Here is a 14,598-nt window from a genome sequence, read left to right on the forward strand (position 1 = left end):
AAAATGAATGTGATATTATATAAGCTATTCATATTCTCTTTAATTTTTTTTAACACAAAGAGCATTTTTTATGGTTTTCTTGGTGTAAATGTTTTTACTGTACAAAAGCTGAAAAGAAGACTGAAAGTGCAACTCTTATATATATGCAGCTGTATTTTGCTATAAAATTTCAACATTCTCATTATAAGAAACTGCATTTATTTTAAATAGCAACTGTTACATTAATTTAATTTTTTATATGATGTTAATGAGCTATTTTTTTACTTTTAAGCATTTCATATCCTGATTTGTACAAAATGGTAGAACTGTTTTTATACATATGTTTATGTGTGTATGCGTGTATGTACATCTATATGTGTGTGTGTATATATTATAATATGATTCATTTTACTTAAATATTCATATAATATTTAACATTAAAACTGCATATGAGAGGGAGCAGAGCCAGGTGCTTTCTCTTTTTTGTGTGGAAAGTAATATTTATCTTCCAATATCAAAGTAAAATGTTTAGTTAAAAATTCTTAACTATTTGACAAGCTCATTTGAAAAATGAATAAGCAAGGATGATTCACTGCAAAAGGAAAGTATCCTATGAGAGTGATTGCAAGTAAAGCACCCTTAATTCTGAGGAAGATTCACTGAGAAGAAAAGTATCCTATATTATAATAATATGGTTATCACCTGCAATTAAAGCACCCTCAATTCTAGGATTTAGTTTCCTGCTTTTACAACATTCAGTTTTACATTATTTGGTGTTACATCTTAGATAATAACAGTGCCTTAAGATGTTCTCAGCAAGTTCTGCAGTTATACAGAGAATATATTTTAATATATTCATAATTTCATTATCAGTGGGCCAGTTTTGCTATAAATTCAAAACATATGTCAGCTCTGTTTGTTATATATATATATATATGTTTATTAATTTAATTTAAATGACTTAACCACTGAGAATAATAAAGAATAAGGTTTAAGGAGGACACTACTAGTTTCGTTGGTAATCCAACTTCTTCAGGTGTCAAAGTACAAAGAATTATACAAAATAATCTGACAGAAACATTACATATTAACAACAACAGATCTACTAAAAACTGTAGTACATTTTAAATTTGATTCCGCGCTACAGTTCCAGCTGTATGTTTATGCATGCGTGTGATATCGTGAGAACGCCAGCACTAGACAACAGAGCTATGCGAATCTGGTAAACTGTAGCTAAGGCTGCTATTCATGTGGGTTGAATCGAGGGTAATTTCTTTTGACTCAAGAATACGTCTTTCAAGTTCATCATAACATTTGTGAATATTAGAAGTTTGAGTCCAGTCTATTTGATGTTGGCAACCTTCAACAGAGTTTATAGAGAACAAGACGTGGCTGGCGAGAGCACTGGCTCGGATTCTGTTATAGGATATATCTCTTTTGTGCTTTTCAAATCTGGTAAACTGTAGCTATAACAGAATCCAAGCCAGCGCTCTCGCCAGCCACATCTTGTTCTCTATAAACTGATAAAGGCCTCCAAACATCAAATAGACTGGACTCAAACTTCTAATATTCACAAATGTTATGATGAACTTGAAGACGTATTCTTAAGTCCAAAGAAATTACCCTCGATTCAGCCCATATGAATAGCAGCCTTAGCTACAGTTTACCAGATTCACATAGCTCCGCTGTCCAGTGCTAGCGTTCTCGTGATATCACACACACACACACACACACATAAACATACAGCTAGAACTGTAGTGCAGACTCCAATTTAAACTGTACTACCGTTTTTAGTAGATCTGTTGTTGTTAATGCCAGATTATTTTGTATAATTCTATGTACTTTGACACCTGAAGAAGTTGGATTACCAACTCAACTAGTAGTGTCCTCATTAAACCTTATTCTTTTTTATTCTCGGTGTTTAAGTCGTTTAAATTAAATGAATAAACATGTTGTTAAACCGAGTAAATCTGCATACGAATATCCATACTCCTTATGACGAGGAGTCACAACATCTCATCAAAGATTATCAAAGAACTCTCAGAAACATTGGACTTTTTATCAACAGACTGGTCTTCTTTTGTGTTTTCTTCTTTTCTTAATCTTCTTAAAAAGACGTAAGTGCTATCATACCTCTTTTTCTTGATTTCAAAGAATCCATTAAAACAGCTCGGGTGCATAGAAGGTAAATTTAGCTCGGGTGAATTTACTACAAGGCTAAACTGGAACTTCTTTCATAACGTATTGTAGACACTAAATGCAGTCTAGCTTCTTATTTCACCAAGAAGACTTCACTAGAAAACCTCAGAGATTTCTTTAGACAATTTGTCATGGAACAACACGAAAGAATTCAGCGCACTTTTGGCTTCAAGATCCCAAAACACAAACAAATTTAAACTTATTAAAAAGTCCGATTCTCTTAGACGTACACAGGATCGTTCCTCATCTACTTATGCTTCCTCCTTTTCTAAAAAAAAATAGTTATAAACAAATCTTCGCATATCCTCTCATCGACAGAAGAAAGTGTTCTTGCAAAGGGACTCGATTTTGTCCTAGCTCCTACTTCCATTCCTAAAGAACTTTTTCTTACTAAGATAGAAAAAGTTGCTTCCTCACTTCCAACCCAAGATGCAAATCTACTATGGATGGAAGATATTTTCACAATAAATAATGCAAAACCTCTTTCTGATAACATTTCGCATAGTGAAAGACTAGCCATTAAAAAACTAAGGAAGAATAAAGATATTATCATCCTTCCAGCTGACAAAGGAAACACCACTGTCATCCTGAATAAATGGACTACTGCAATAAAATTCTTGAATTATTAGAGACAGACACTTACTCTGAGCTTAATAGTGATCCCACAAGAGAATTTCATAACAGGACCAAGAATCTTCTAAAATCAACTTCGGAATTACGAAGGAACATCCTCCTTTCGCTCAGATCCATTCATCCTTTAATCCCACAGTTATGCGGGCTTCCTAAGATTCACAAAATCCATACTCCCTTAAGACCAATAGTTGAAGGCATCGACTCACCAACATACAACTTATCTAAATATCTTGCCTCTTCCTTAAAACACCTCACAGGCAAATCCTCTTCTTACATAAAGAATTCAGCTGACTTTGTTTCTAAGATCAAAGAACTCAAACTGAACAAATCAGATTTGATGGCAAGCTTCGACGTAGTGTCGCTTTTCACAACTGTTCCAACCCAAGAGGTTCTCACTCTTCTCAAGAGCAAATTATCAAAGAAGTTCTTCACCTTACTTACCCACTGTGTCAACTCAGGCTACTTTAGATTCGAGGACAAGATCTTTAAACAAAATTCCGGACTAGCTATGGGTAATTCGCTTTCCCCAGTGTGCTAGCTAATATATTTCTCGAAGACTTGGAAGAAAAAGCGATTTGTTCAGCCACACTAAAACCTAAAATCTGGCTCCATTATATTGATGATGTTTTTCTTATATGGGAACGGAACTGTAGTGCGGACTCAAATTTAAATTGTACTACAGTTTTTAGTAGATCTGTTGTTGTTAATATGTAATGTTTCCGTCGGATTATTTTGTATAATTCTTTGTACTTTGACACCTGAAGAAGTTGGATTACCAACGAAACTAGTAGTGTACTCATTAAACCTTATTCTTATTCTCGGTGTTTAAGTCCTTTAAATTAAATTAATAAACATGTTGTTAAACCGAGTAAATCTGCATACGAATATATATCTTCTTCTTCTTCTTCTGCAGCTTCTCCCACTTAAGTGGGGTCACTGTTGATAATGAGTCTCCTCCACATCCTCCTGTCTTGGGCTGTCACCACATCCAAGTTCTTCATCATCAAGTCCTCTTCTACCTGCTCCCTCCATCTCTTCTTTGGCTGCCCATGCTTCCTCCTTCCTTGCACATCCATCTGCATGATCCTTCTTCCCACATATTCATCCTCCCTCCTCTTCACATGACCAAACCATCTCAACCTTGCCTCCTGTATCTTCGCTCCTAATTTCGTGACTTTCACTGTTCCCTTCACATAGTCATTTCTCAGACGATCTTTTCTGGTCACACTGCACATCCACCTAAGCATTCTTATATCTGCTACTTCCATCCTGCTGATGTTATTTTTCCTCAGGGCCACAGTTTCTATAGCATACATCATAGCTGGCCTCACTACTGTCCTATAGATTTTGCCTTTCAGATTGATCGGCACCCTCTTATTGCATAACACTCCGGCCATTCCCCTCCAGTTCCTCCAACCCACTTGTATCCATTATCCCACTTCCTTCTCAGCCCCCTCCATCTTCTTCCACTGTTGAACCTAAGTATCTAAAGTCCCTCACTCTCCTGATGATATTTCCTTCCAGCTCCAGATCTGACTCCTGGCCGCCACCCGCTGTGCAACACATATACTCTGTCTTACTTCTGCTCAGAATACACACGCACACACACACACACACACAGATTATTATGGGAATTGATTCAGTAAGACTCGTTCTTTTCAAGATGCCAGTCTCTTGCGGATTATAGGAAGGATGTAAGATTGTGAGTTGGAGGGAGTGAAATTTAATTATAATTGTTGGAGTAATGCCATGTCACAAAATCAAATATGTTCTTAAAAAATTCTGAATTTTTCAGATAAAACAATGGTATCTTTAAAAATATGAAAAAATCACTTAAAAATATTTTTTAAGACATTGCTAAATAGGTGCAGAATTTTTGACTGATTTATGATATGTTTTCAAAATATGGTAATACAAAAAATGCTACATGCAGTGATGGTAAAGACATACCATTATCTGGACATTTCACGTTTCTATAATTTTCTTTATGGAAGAAGAAGAAAGAAAGGAAAATCAGGTGGGAAAATCCAAAAGGCCTGACCTATAATTACAACACATTGAATTAAGCATACATGTGTAATATGGCAATTTTCTAAAGTAGGGATGCCTATTAAGCCTCACACATGGGTGGGTTTTTTTTCCCCAACTGATTTAAATATTTTTTTCAAAAATCTTTGCACAAATGATCATAAATTCTCAGACTGTTAGAACAGGATGAGCGTAATATTTAAATACAAGCTCTAAAGTAATTTTCTTGAGAATGTATTTGCTAGTTCTAAAAAATGTTACTTTCAGAAGTAACCTTTTATTGAAGTGCTTTCAGAACAAAGCACTTCAAAGTTTTATTTTAAGATATCAATCCTTTCTCACATTGCAGTTTTCTTTAACTGAATCAGCAGAGCATCAAATCTTGTCCTAGAAATCTTCAACTCTGGGAAAGAAGTTATAGGAAACTGTAGATCATCTCTTTCTTGTAGATAGGCTTATACGTTGGTAACACATGACTATTAAATTATTTAAGGAATTTACAACGTATACTGGAATATTAATTAAAAGAAACTTTAATAAATATCTCCTATATTTTGGCAATGTCACGTTGCCATCTTCATGGGAACATCTCTTGCTCTGTTTATAAAATTCATGAATCATTGTGATCTGATTTATAATAATCCTTGATAAGAATTTTGCTGACATTTGCTTCATTCCCATATCTTCTGTTAAAATCCACAGACAATGTTATACTCAGTATTGAGGGTCTTTTGCTATTTTTCTAAACATGAGACATTGATCCAATCGGATCTTTCTTGAAATTTCACCACTGTGCCAGTCAGTTTAGTTTGAATATCCTCTTAGCCATTCTGAAACCATAAAAACCCACACAACAGAAGCATTCATTGCTAAATGCTTCCTAAGTATTAAGTCTGTTTTTTGCCAAATTTCATACAAAATTTAATGTGTGTTTTTATGCTATCACAAGTTTGAAACCTAAATAGCATAAAAGTACAAGTAGACAATGGTAATGCCAAAACATGACCAATTCATTTCAAGCAGGTAATAATAAATGAGCAATATGAGAATGATGCCTACATAACATATTGATAGTTCTATGACTACATCTCAAAATATTTCTGAAATATAACAGTAGTCTGAGGGATTTTAGATCATTATCATAAGTGGGTGATGTTAGCATATAAAATATGTCATTGTATTTTATTATTATTATTTTGTTTTTTTTAACTTCAGTGCTCAAAAGATGCAACTTTCTTTCCTCACCTGTAAATAGAATGTGAAAGATCCATTCAATATTTATTAAAGATAACTATTTGGTGATTTTTTTTTTTTTAATTTTGTGGACAAGACCTTTTATCTAAGTCAAATTTCCATGGCAAAAACATGCAAGTTGTTGAGCAGATAACTATATGCCCTTCATTTTAGATAATGGTGTTGAAAATATCACCAACTCCAAATACATAATTTTTGTTTATGTATATTTACTTCTTATAAATCAGATTATTTTCTAACAAAATTTTGTTAATCACTTGAGAATGGTAAATATATGGTATTAATAATGATAATTAAAAATAAATATATGGAATGGTAAATATATGGTATTAATAATGATAATTAAAAATAAATATATGGAATGGTAAATATCTTAGTGACAAATGTTCATAAACTTGTATATTTAAACACCATGGCTGGACTAATGTAGATAATCAAGTTTCTCTACTAGAGACTAAACATAGCACTTTTTTTACAAATCTTTATCAATTTTTATCAATGGTCTCACACAGATAATGAAATTCATCTATCACCTAAAGAGATTTGGTTCACAAATATCCATGCTCAAAATAGGATTGAAACTCATAGCCTATTGGTTGGAGAGCAGTTATGCTAATTCACTTGGCCAACTAATAATTGCCTGTGCATAGAACTTATGCCATCTTTGTGATATGTACAGCTTTTATATAGTGCAGTTGAGGGCAATTAATGGCATGCATAAAAATTTCAAAAAGCTGAAGTTTTAGATTAAAAGAAAAGTACAGTATTTGTTCATGCCAGTTCATCATCTGTATTCATGATTCAAACACACATGCATGCATAATGGTGATGCACTTGATGTATGACTAATATAGCTAAAATAATAATCTGTTTAAGGGTTAAAGTTTGTCTTTTAAGTATTTTTTTTTCATATCAAAGACTACAGCATAAAACCTTTGGACTTGCTGATTAGAGCATTGTTTTCAACTGCTGATTACATGCCAGTCTGAATAAAACAATTGAATGTGTATAGAATAATTTGCTGACGCATCTGCCTTGAAATCTAGAATAACCATGTTTATGAACATGAGATGTTGTGGGTCAACACTAAGTACTGTATGTAAATATTTTCATATTCAAAAATATTCTACGATGCCTATTTTCATGTATGGAAATATGCAAAATTAATATATTTTCTTTTCAGTGATTTCCAGGCTATGATAAAATTTGAACCATCAGCTGGATTGAACTAGATTTTGGTTGGAGAGACACTAATCTAATGTCTTTTGCAACCAATCAAAATGGCTAATATAAACAATATAATTTTTATATTAAATATAATCTGCATGATAAAAAATCTAAGCCCTCATCATTCTTGGAGTGGGCTTTAGGTCATTTGCTCTGTTAGACATAAATCTTTGCTGTGCATATGTTCCGAAAGATCGATTGTCTAGTTGAATGCAGTACTATTTAGCTGTTAAAATTTTCACGATGCCTTTGGAGAAAAAAAATGCATTTCAAACAGGAAACTTCTTTGTATAAAATATGTGGGCAGCAACTTCACTGAGGCTGAACACAACTATACTAATTGAAGATTTCCTTTCCCAAATGCCTTCATAGCACAGCCATGAGGACTCTGCAAATGTTTGGTGTCATGGCATTTGCACTTTGGTTGAAAAGATCTGGATGGATTTAAATTTTGCCTAATGATGCAAGATAGACATATATTTTATCTGCCAGTTAAACATGAGTTAAATGATTTCATACATAGTGCTGGTGGGGGTTTCATCTTGCAAAACTGTCCAGCAAAATACATGAAGAACAGGCATTAATATACTGGTCCCATAGTCTTAGTTGCTTTAATGCAGTTTCAGTCAAACCAGATCTCTTTTTTCTACTTGATCTTTATTGTTTCATTTTCATTCTATTAATCTTGCATTATACATTATGTGTTGAGAATGGAAGAACTTAAAACATTTGAAGCAAAAACTACAAGGACAGTAAGTTACACAAATAAACAATGTGAAACTCATAATTTATTTGTAAATCAATTTAACATAAACTTTTATATGTTTTACTGTCATTTGGCTGACAGCATCATCAGAAATGAACACAATAGGAACATACGACAAGCTCTGAAAAATTTTAACAACTTTTTTTTACTAATATATTATAAATTTCTAATAATGCTTTGGCCAATTCTTTTACCCCAATTATATGGAATTCCATAGATAACATTCATTCCAAAAACCCTTAAAGTTGATAAGTATTGTAGAGACCAATTTCAAATTACAGACTTAATCAGATAGCATCTTCAAATCCTTCCCTGTTGTTAATGTAAAGATTAAATAACAATGAACCAAGTTTTGATCCCTGCTGTACACCACTTTTTGACATCTATCAATCAGCCATCATCTTATGCAAGCTAATATTTATAATCATATCCCATATCCTCCAACTTATCTAAACAGCATTCCATGCTGAATCCTGTCAAAAGTCTTAGCAAAGTCCAAAAGTATCATGTATATCTTTTCTCCTTGTCTAACTGAGCCATAATATTAAAAATTGTGAGCAAGCTTCTGAAACATGACTTTCCCTTAGTAAATCCATACTGTTCTTGCAAAGTATAGATTCTCTGTCGATCCATTTTTGTATGTGGTCTCTTGCCAACTTTTCCAAAATCTTCACCACTACTTTCAACTGATATCAACTCTCAAGATACTGACAGTTTGCAATTTGACATGTCAATCTTTGCACCACCTATGGGGCAATGAAATTTTCACGCATTCTTTCCACTCCTATAGAATCTTACCTGTTCTGAGACTCAAATTTAACAGGCTGGTAAAAGGCACTGCCATTTCAATTAAATACTCTTTTTGCATACTTGCCAATATCCCACCAGCACACATTGCCTTCTTATTCTAGCAATTGCTCTAGCACCTCCTCTTCATACACTTGAGTTTCTTGGTACAGTGAATAGGTAGCATTAAGCTCCAGGTTGCAACGTTAGGTTGATAGCTCTTAACAAAATGGGCACTCATCATCTGTCACTTTGCATACCTTATAATAATTATTCAGGCCTGACATCATCCTTACAAAGACTGTATTCCTATCACATAATGTTTTTCTTAAGAATGTCTTACTTAATAAGACTGCTCATGGCAGGTAGACACTGGTGGATAGTCATGGCAGCAGAATAACAGTTGCAAAGGATATAGTGGAATTATTGAAAGTCTTGCAGTGGGTAGGGTTCCTAAGGAGTGGAAAGAAGGCAAAATAGTACCTCTCCACAAGCATGGTTCTAGGACAGAAGTTTCCATGATTGAGTGGTACTATATACCAGTCAGTATAACTGCAGTTGTAGGCGAGGTGTTAGAAAGATTGATTAGGAATAGAATACAGGATTGGGTTGATGGACATAGCATTCTTTATGATGGTCAGCATGGATTTATAAAGGGTAGGTCTTGTTTTAGCAATTAACTTGCATTTTATAATAAGGTAATGAGTGTGTTAAATAAGAGATAATCATATACAGTGATGTAGGAAGTTTTTGGTATTGCGACCACATTGTAATATAAACAATAAGTTTATTAAAAATGAGTAATAAAAAACCCGACATGTACATCATCAGGGGTAGTAGTAGTACATAAAAGTTTTACACATCAAAAGCTTATTAACAATTAATTACACGTATTAGTTGTTTTTGATACTTCACAAGTATTAAATATAATTAATAAACCAGAATGCAAATAAGTTCGTTACTATATGCGTGTTGGAACATTGCTAGTTGTTGCTATCACATTCTGTAGTATCACACCCACTATATCCTAGGTCTGTGGCAGTTAAATTTTTGATGAAAGCAGACCATACTTGATGTAAATTTAAGCCTTAATTTTTATTGCAGTGTGTAGGGATCCTAAGCATTTGTGAGGCTTCTTTAAATTTTCTTGTGAAACAGTAATTATCAATATATGACATTTTTGTTTGTTGCCAGAGTACTTGATTACCAGTGGTGGTTGTGTGGAATGCCAGGCTTGATTTATGCTCTCTTCTTTTTTCGATGTCTTTTTTGTGTTCAGACACGTGGATCCCTCCTGATCTCCCTGTCTCGTGTACATAACAAATGCCACAAGAGCAATGAATCTCATAGGTGCCTTGTGTTTTCATGAGGTGATGAGGTTTTAGTGGATGTAGGAATCTTGATATTTTTTGTAAAGGTGAAAAAGCTTTTATGTTGTATCCGCAGAGCAACGCAGCCACTTTGTCTGTAAAATTCTTGATGTAAAGCAGCTTGATTCCATTCTTAAAATCTTGTTTAAGTAAGGGAGTTGCAGGAGATTTTTTTTTTTCTGATCGTCTTGGGTTCAAAACTTAAGTATGAGGTTCTGTTTCAAGTAGTGCAGTTCTTCGTTCCTTTTAATTGACGTGCTTGATATATTACTTCCCCTGTCTCGTAAAGTTTTAATTATGCCTATCTTTTGCAATGGATGGTGGTGTGAAGTGGCATTTAAAACTCTTCCCATTGTGGTTGGTTTTCTCTAAGTGGAAAAGGATAACCATTTTTTCCTCTTTGTGTACTTCGACAAGGATATCAAGAAAGGTTATTTTTGTGCTGTTTTAATTCAAGAATGAATTTGATATTGGGATGCAAGTGCAAGTTGTTCAGATAATCTTTGAAAGCAATCAGCTCATCCATTGTTCCTGACCAAATGATGAAAATATCATTGATGTAATATAACCAAACGTTTGGTTTCTTCTTTTTAATGCATTACTTTCAAAATTTTCCATAAACAGGTTGGCTAAGGCTGGAGAAAGGGGATGGGGGACCCATGGCATGTCCTTTTTTTTTTTCCCCAACACTTTTTTCATACTTCAAGAAAATATTGGAAACAAAAAGGACTTGCCATGGATTCTCCCCCCCCCCCTTCTCCAGCCTTAGCCAACCTGTTTATGGAAAAATTCAAACCTAATGCATTGAAAACTTATCAGAAGAAACCAAAAGTTTAGTTACTTTACGTCGGTGATATTTTCATCATTTGGTCGGGAACGATGGATGAGCTGATTGCTTTCAAAGATCATCTGAACAACTTGCATCCCGGTACCAGTTTGACCACTTCCTGAGTTAGTCAATCTTTGGCATGAGCAATCAGGTTTTTTTCCAGCAAACTCGGGTTTTTCATTCCAGAAACTCAAGAAAATAGACCGTAGAACCCACATTATTTCAGACAGTAATGTCAGGGTTAGGTACTGAGAAATGGCAGCACTTGTTTGCCCATCTTTTCATTGGTTGCCACCTATAATTAGTCATGGACCAGCTATCTTTGATTGGTTACTGGTGAAGATTGAACTGCCCACTCAGTCTCCAAAGCTTGATAGGGTTAAAAGGCATTAGCAAAAAAAAAAAAAAAAAAAGTTAATGTTCCTAATCTTCAAAATTGATTGCCAATGCTTATCAAATAAGATGATTTGTAACGAGATTTTATATAATTCATCTTAGAAAGTATCTTTTCCAAGCTTTGGAATTGGAACATAAACAAATATTAGTAATCATTCTATTATAATAATGGTCCCTGTGAGTTTGATTTTAATAGTTTTATTTACTAAAAATATTCACATTAGGGAGAAATCATTTTTAACTCTATAAATGATGGAAAGAAAGTCAAAACTGTTGTTAAAAATTAATTTGCAGTTGGTAATATACAAAAATGTTTCACAAATTTTGAAATCTTTCACTGCAGATTCTTTGCCATTCAATTGATAATGCAATTAATAAATTTTTGTGTAAATATTTTAACTGTTAAAATACCTGCATTCCATGTAATTTAATATTTTGACTCCTAGTTTTTTATGAGCATGCTTTCTTCTAGTTCAGCATTAAGCCTTCTTATTCTAAAGAGTATACTTTAAATCCTTTAAAAAAAAGTATAATTTAAACATTTTGGATATCATATTTTAATTTAGATACAACAATGATTATGAATTCCTTTCTCAGTTAGAAAATCAACAGATAGCAAGAAAAACTTGCTTATGCTATTTTTGAGTTTTTGTCCTGGCATCAGATACCAGTTTTGCTAGCCTTCTCTCTTGCATCTGTTTGCATGAACTTAAATTAGCTCTTCTCAAATATTCTTGGATAATAAAAGTCAGCTTCCTTTCTGATATCATTTTTAATATGATTCTGACAATGATGCTATGTACTCAACAAAATGTTCTCAGAGTTCTGTGGTCTCAAGTCTAATCACTTGTTTTATTTCTAACACAGCTCTGAGAACTATAAATTAAAACTAGTTAGAAGCCTGTCACATATGTTGCCTGTTTGTATGTTTACGATTTTTTCCATACTTCATATAAATTGTTCAAATGATTCCCTACCATATCAGTTTTGCTTATTCTGTTGGCCATTTTCCATCCATATTTAATTTGTCATCTTTGCTAAAAATTGTGCCTAAATAGCTGAAATACTTTACTTCTATTCAATAAGTTCTATTGAGAATGCAGTTGATGTTTTCGTGTTCCTCCCTATTTTCATAGTCTTTATTGTATTGCTGATTTCATGCTAATTTAGTTAAGAGTTGAAACTTGTACTAGATTTATTTAGAAGGATGAAATCCTCTGCATAAAGTAAAGACTGAGATGAATCTCTCTAATTTTGATATCTGGTTTAATGCTACATTTCTTCATAATGTGATCCATGTAATGATTGATAAATAATAATATTATACATTATGATTATGATAGCATTAGGAAATGATACATTAGGACCACTATATGTTGGTAAAGGGCTGTGGAAAAGATAAGCGCTATCCTCTGTAATAATTAGCGATATTGCTTGCATTTTAGTATACTGTTGTTTATTTTTGACAGCTTAGAAGCATGAATGTCTGCATGATTGTTGGCCTTGTGGCTTGATACTGGCTTTTTTTAACTGAATTTCTGAATCTTACCTTGAACGAAACACAGTGGTGGTACGCACGAGGTTTATGTGTGTAGACTTTTTCAGTAATGGTTTAACATCATCTGTGCAACTTGCATGCGTAGTGAAATGTGAAAGATGTGTTTGCGAAGAGACTGAACAGAAGATGAGAGAGAATGTGGATTTGTAGAAAGTGCAATATTTTGTTAGAATGTGAAGCAGACTGAAGGAATGAATGCATAAATAAAAGAAACAGAAATGGAACAAAAGCTAGTGTGGCAGAATGAGAGATAGCAAGACTATGGGAGCAACAGAGTGAAATTTCCAGAATATAAGATTCAAAGAAAGAGTTATTCAAAATGAAAACAAAATGAGAAATATGCAGAGTAATATTAGACATATAATGAAAACAAATGAAAGAGTGCAAAAGAATAGAAAGAAAGAATGAAATAAAAACAGAGGTGATGAATGATTAAAGAATAGCAGTGTATGGAGATTCCATTGTTAGAAAATTGGTTAATGAGAGAGTCCATAAGGTCACATATCCAGGAGGGAGAATGAGCAAGATAATTCATGCTTTGGATATGAAGAGGAAACAAGCAAGAGAAGTAGTGGTAGTTGTGGAAACAGATGATTTAAGTGGACATAAGAAGAATGTAAGGGTGGGTAACAGGAGAGTATTGAGGAGAGTGAAAGATAACAGTATAGTGGTGAAGGTTGTCAGTGTGTTTTAGAGGTAAGACAATAATGGGTGAGATGGAGAGCCAGAATCATGAATGGTATGCTGGCAGAGCTGTGTGAGAAGACAGAAGTCAGATTTTTAAAAAATCTGACTTACATGTTTTCAATGTGATATGCATTTTTATCTCTTGCTCAAAACTAAACAGTGATCACTTTGTATTTCAAATTCCCTGTATACTTTCGTATGCTGAACCAGTGTAAAGATATCACTATCAGCAGCAACACAGTAAGACTTATTATTTCTGATGTGTATTTTCTCTGTGTGGATTTATGCATATATTTGTTAGAACATGGTGTTTTTAATAACTAGATCATATCTTGGACCTCTGATATTTTCTCAAATTTTTCCAAACCATATCTGTTGGTAATCATATCCTATTCTGCTGCTGTTTAGATCTTCAACTAGAACCAGCTTTTTCTTTATGTCAGCTGCTTTCTCTAATAACTCAAAGAAGTCCTCTACTTCCTTCTTAGTAGAACCTTCTGTGAAGCAGTAGACACAAATAAGTCTCATTTTCTAGTTTCTTTGTATTGAATACTAAAGATATAGAAAAGTTTTTTACCTTGGATATACTATACGTTAAAAATACCAAGCAATTTTATAAGCTTGGTTTTATTCCTTTGTCCCAAGTAAGCAAACAAGCAAGTAAGCCAAGTTTGCACCTGAAAGTATTTTTAGGTCTGAGGCAACTTGTGGTAAAATGTGGAATAAGCTCTGATCACTCTTGGTATCGTTAACGTATAGTATACCCAAGGTAAAAAACTTTTCTACATCTTTCTCTCATCCTGAGATTTTTATATAATAAGGTCAAAGCACCTGGTGGCAGCTCGTATAGGTAAACTTTATAAGCTCTGTATTACTTTAACCTTGG

General features: G+C 33.6%; 1 protein-coding gene across 2 annotated transcripts in view; it reads left to right on the forward strand.

Moving 5' to 3' along the window:
• The window catches only part of LOC150099690 (furin-like protease 1, isoforms 1/1-X/2), a 280,807-nt gene that overhangs the window by 231,885 nt on the left and 34,324 nt on the right, over positions 1-14,598 (forward strand). The window lies entirely within an intron of this gene.

This window comes from Typopeltis vanoorti, chromosome 14, assembly GCF_054136105.1.
Source record: "Typopeltis vanoorti isolate ZY-2024b chromosome 14, IOZ_Tvanoo_1.0, whole genome shotgun sequence".
Lineage (NCBI taxonomy): Eukaryota > Metazoa > Arthropoda > Arachnida > Uropygi > Thelyphonidae > Typopeltis > Typopeltis vanoorti.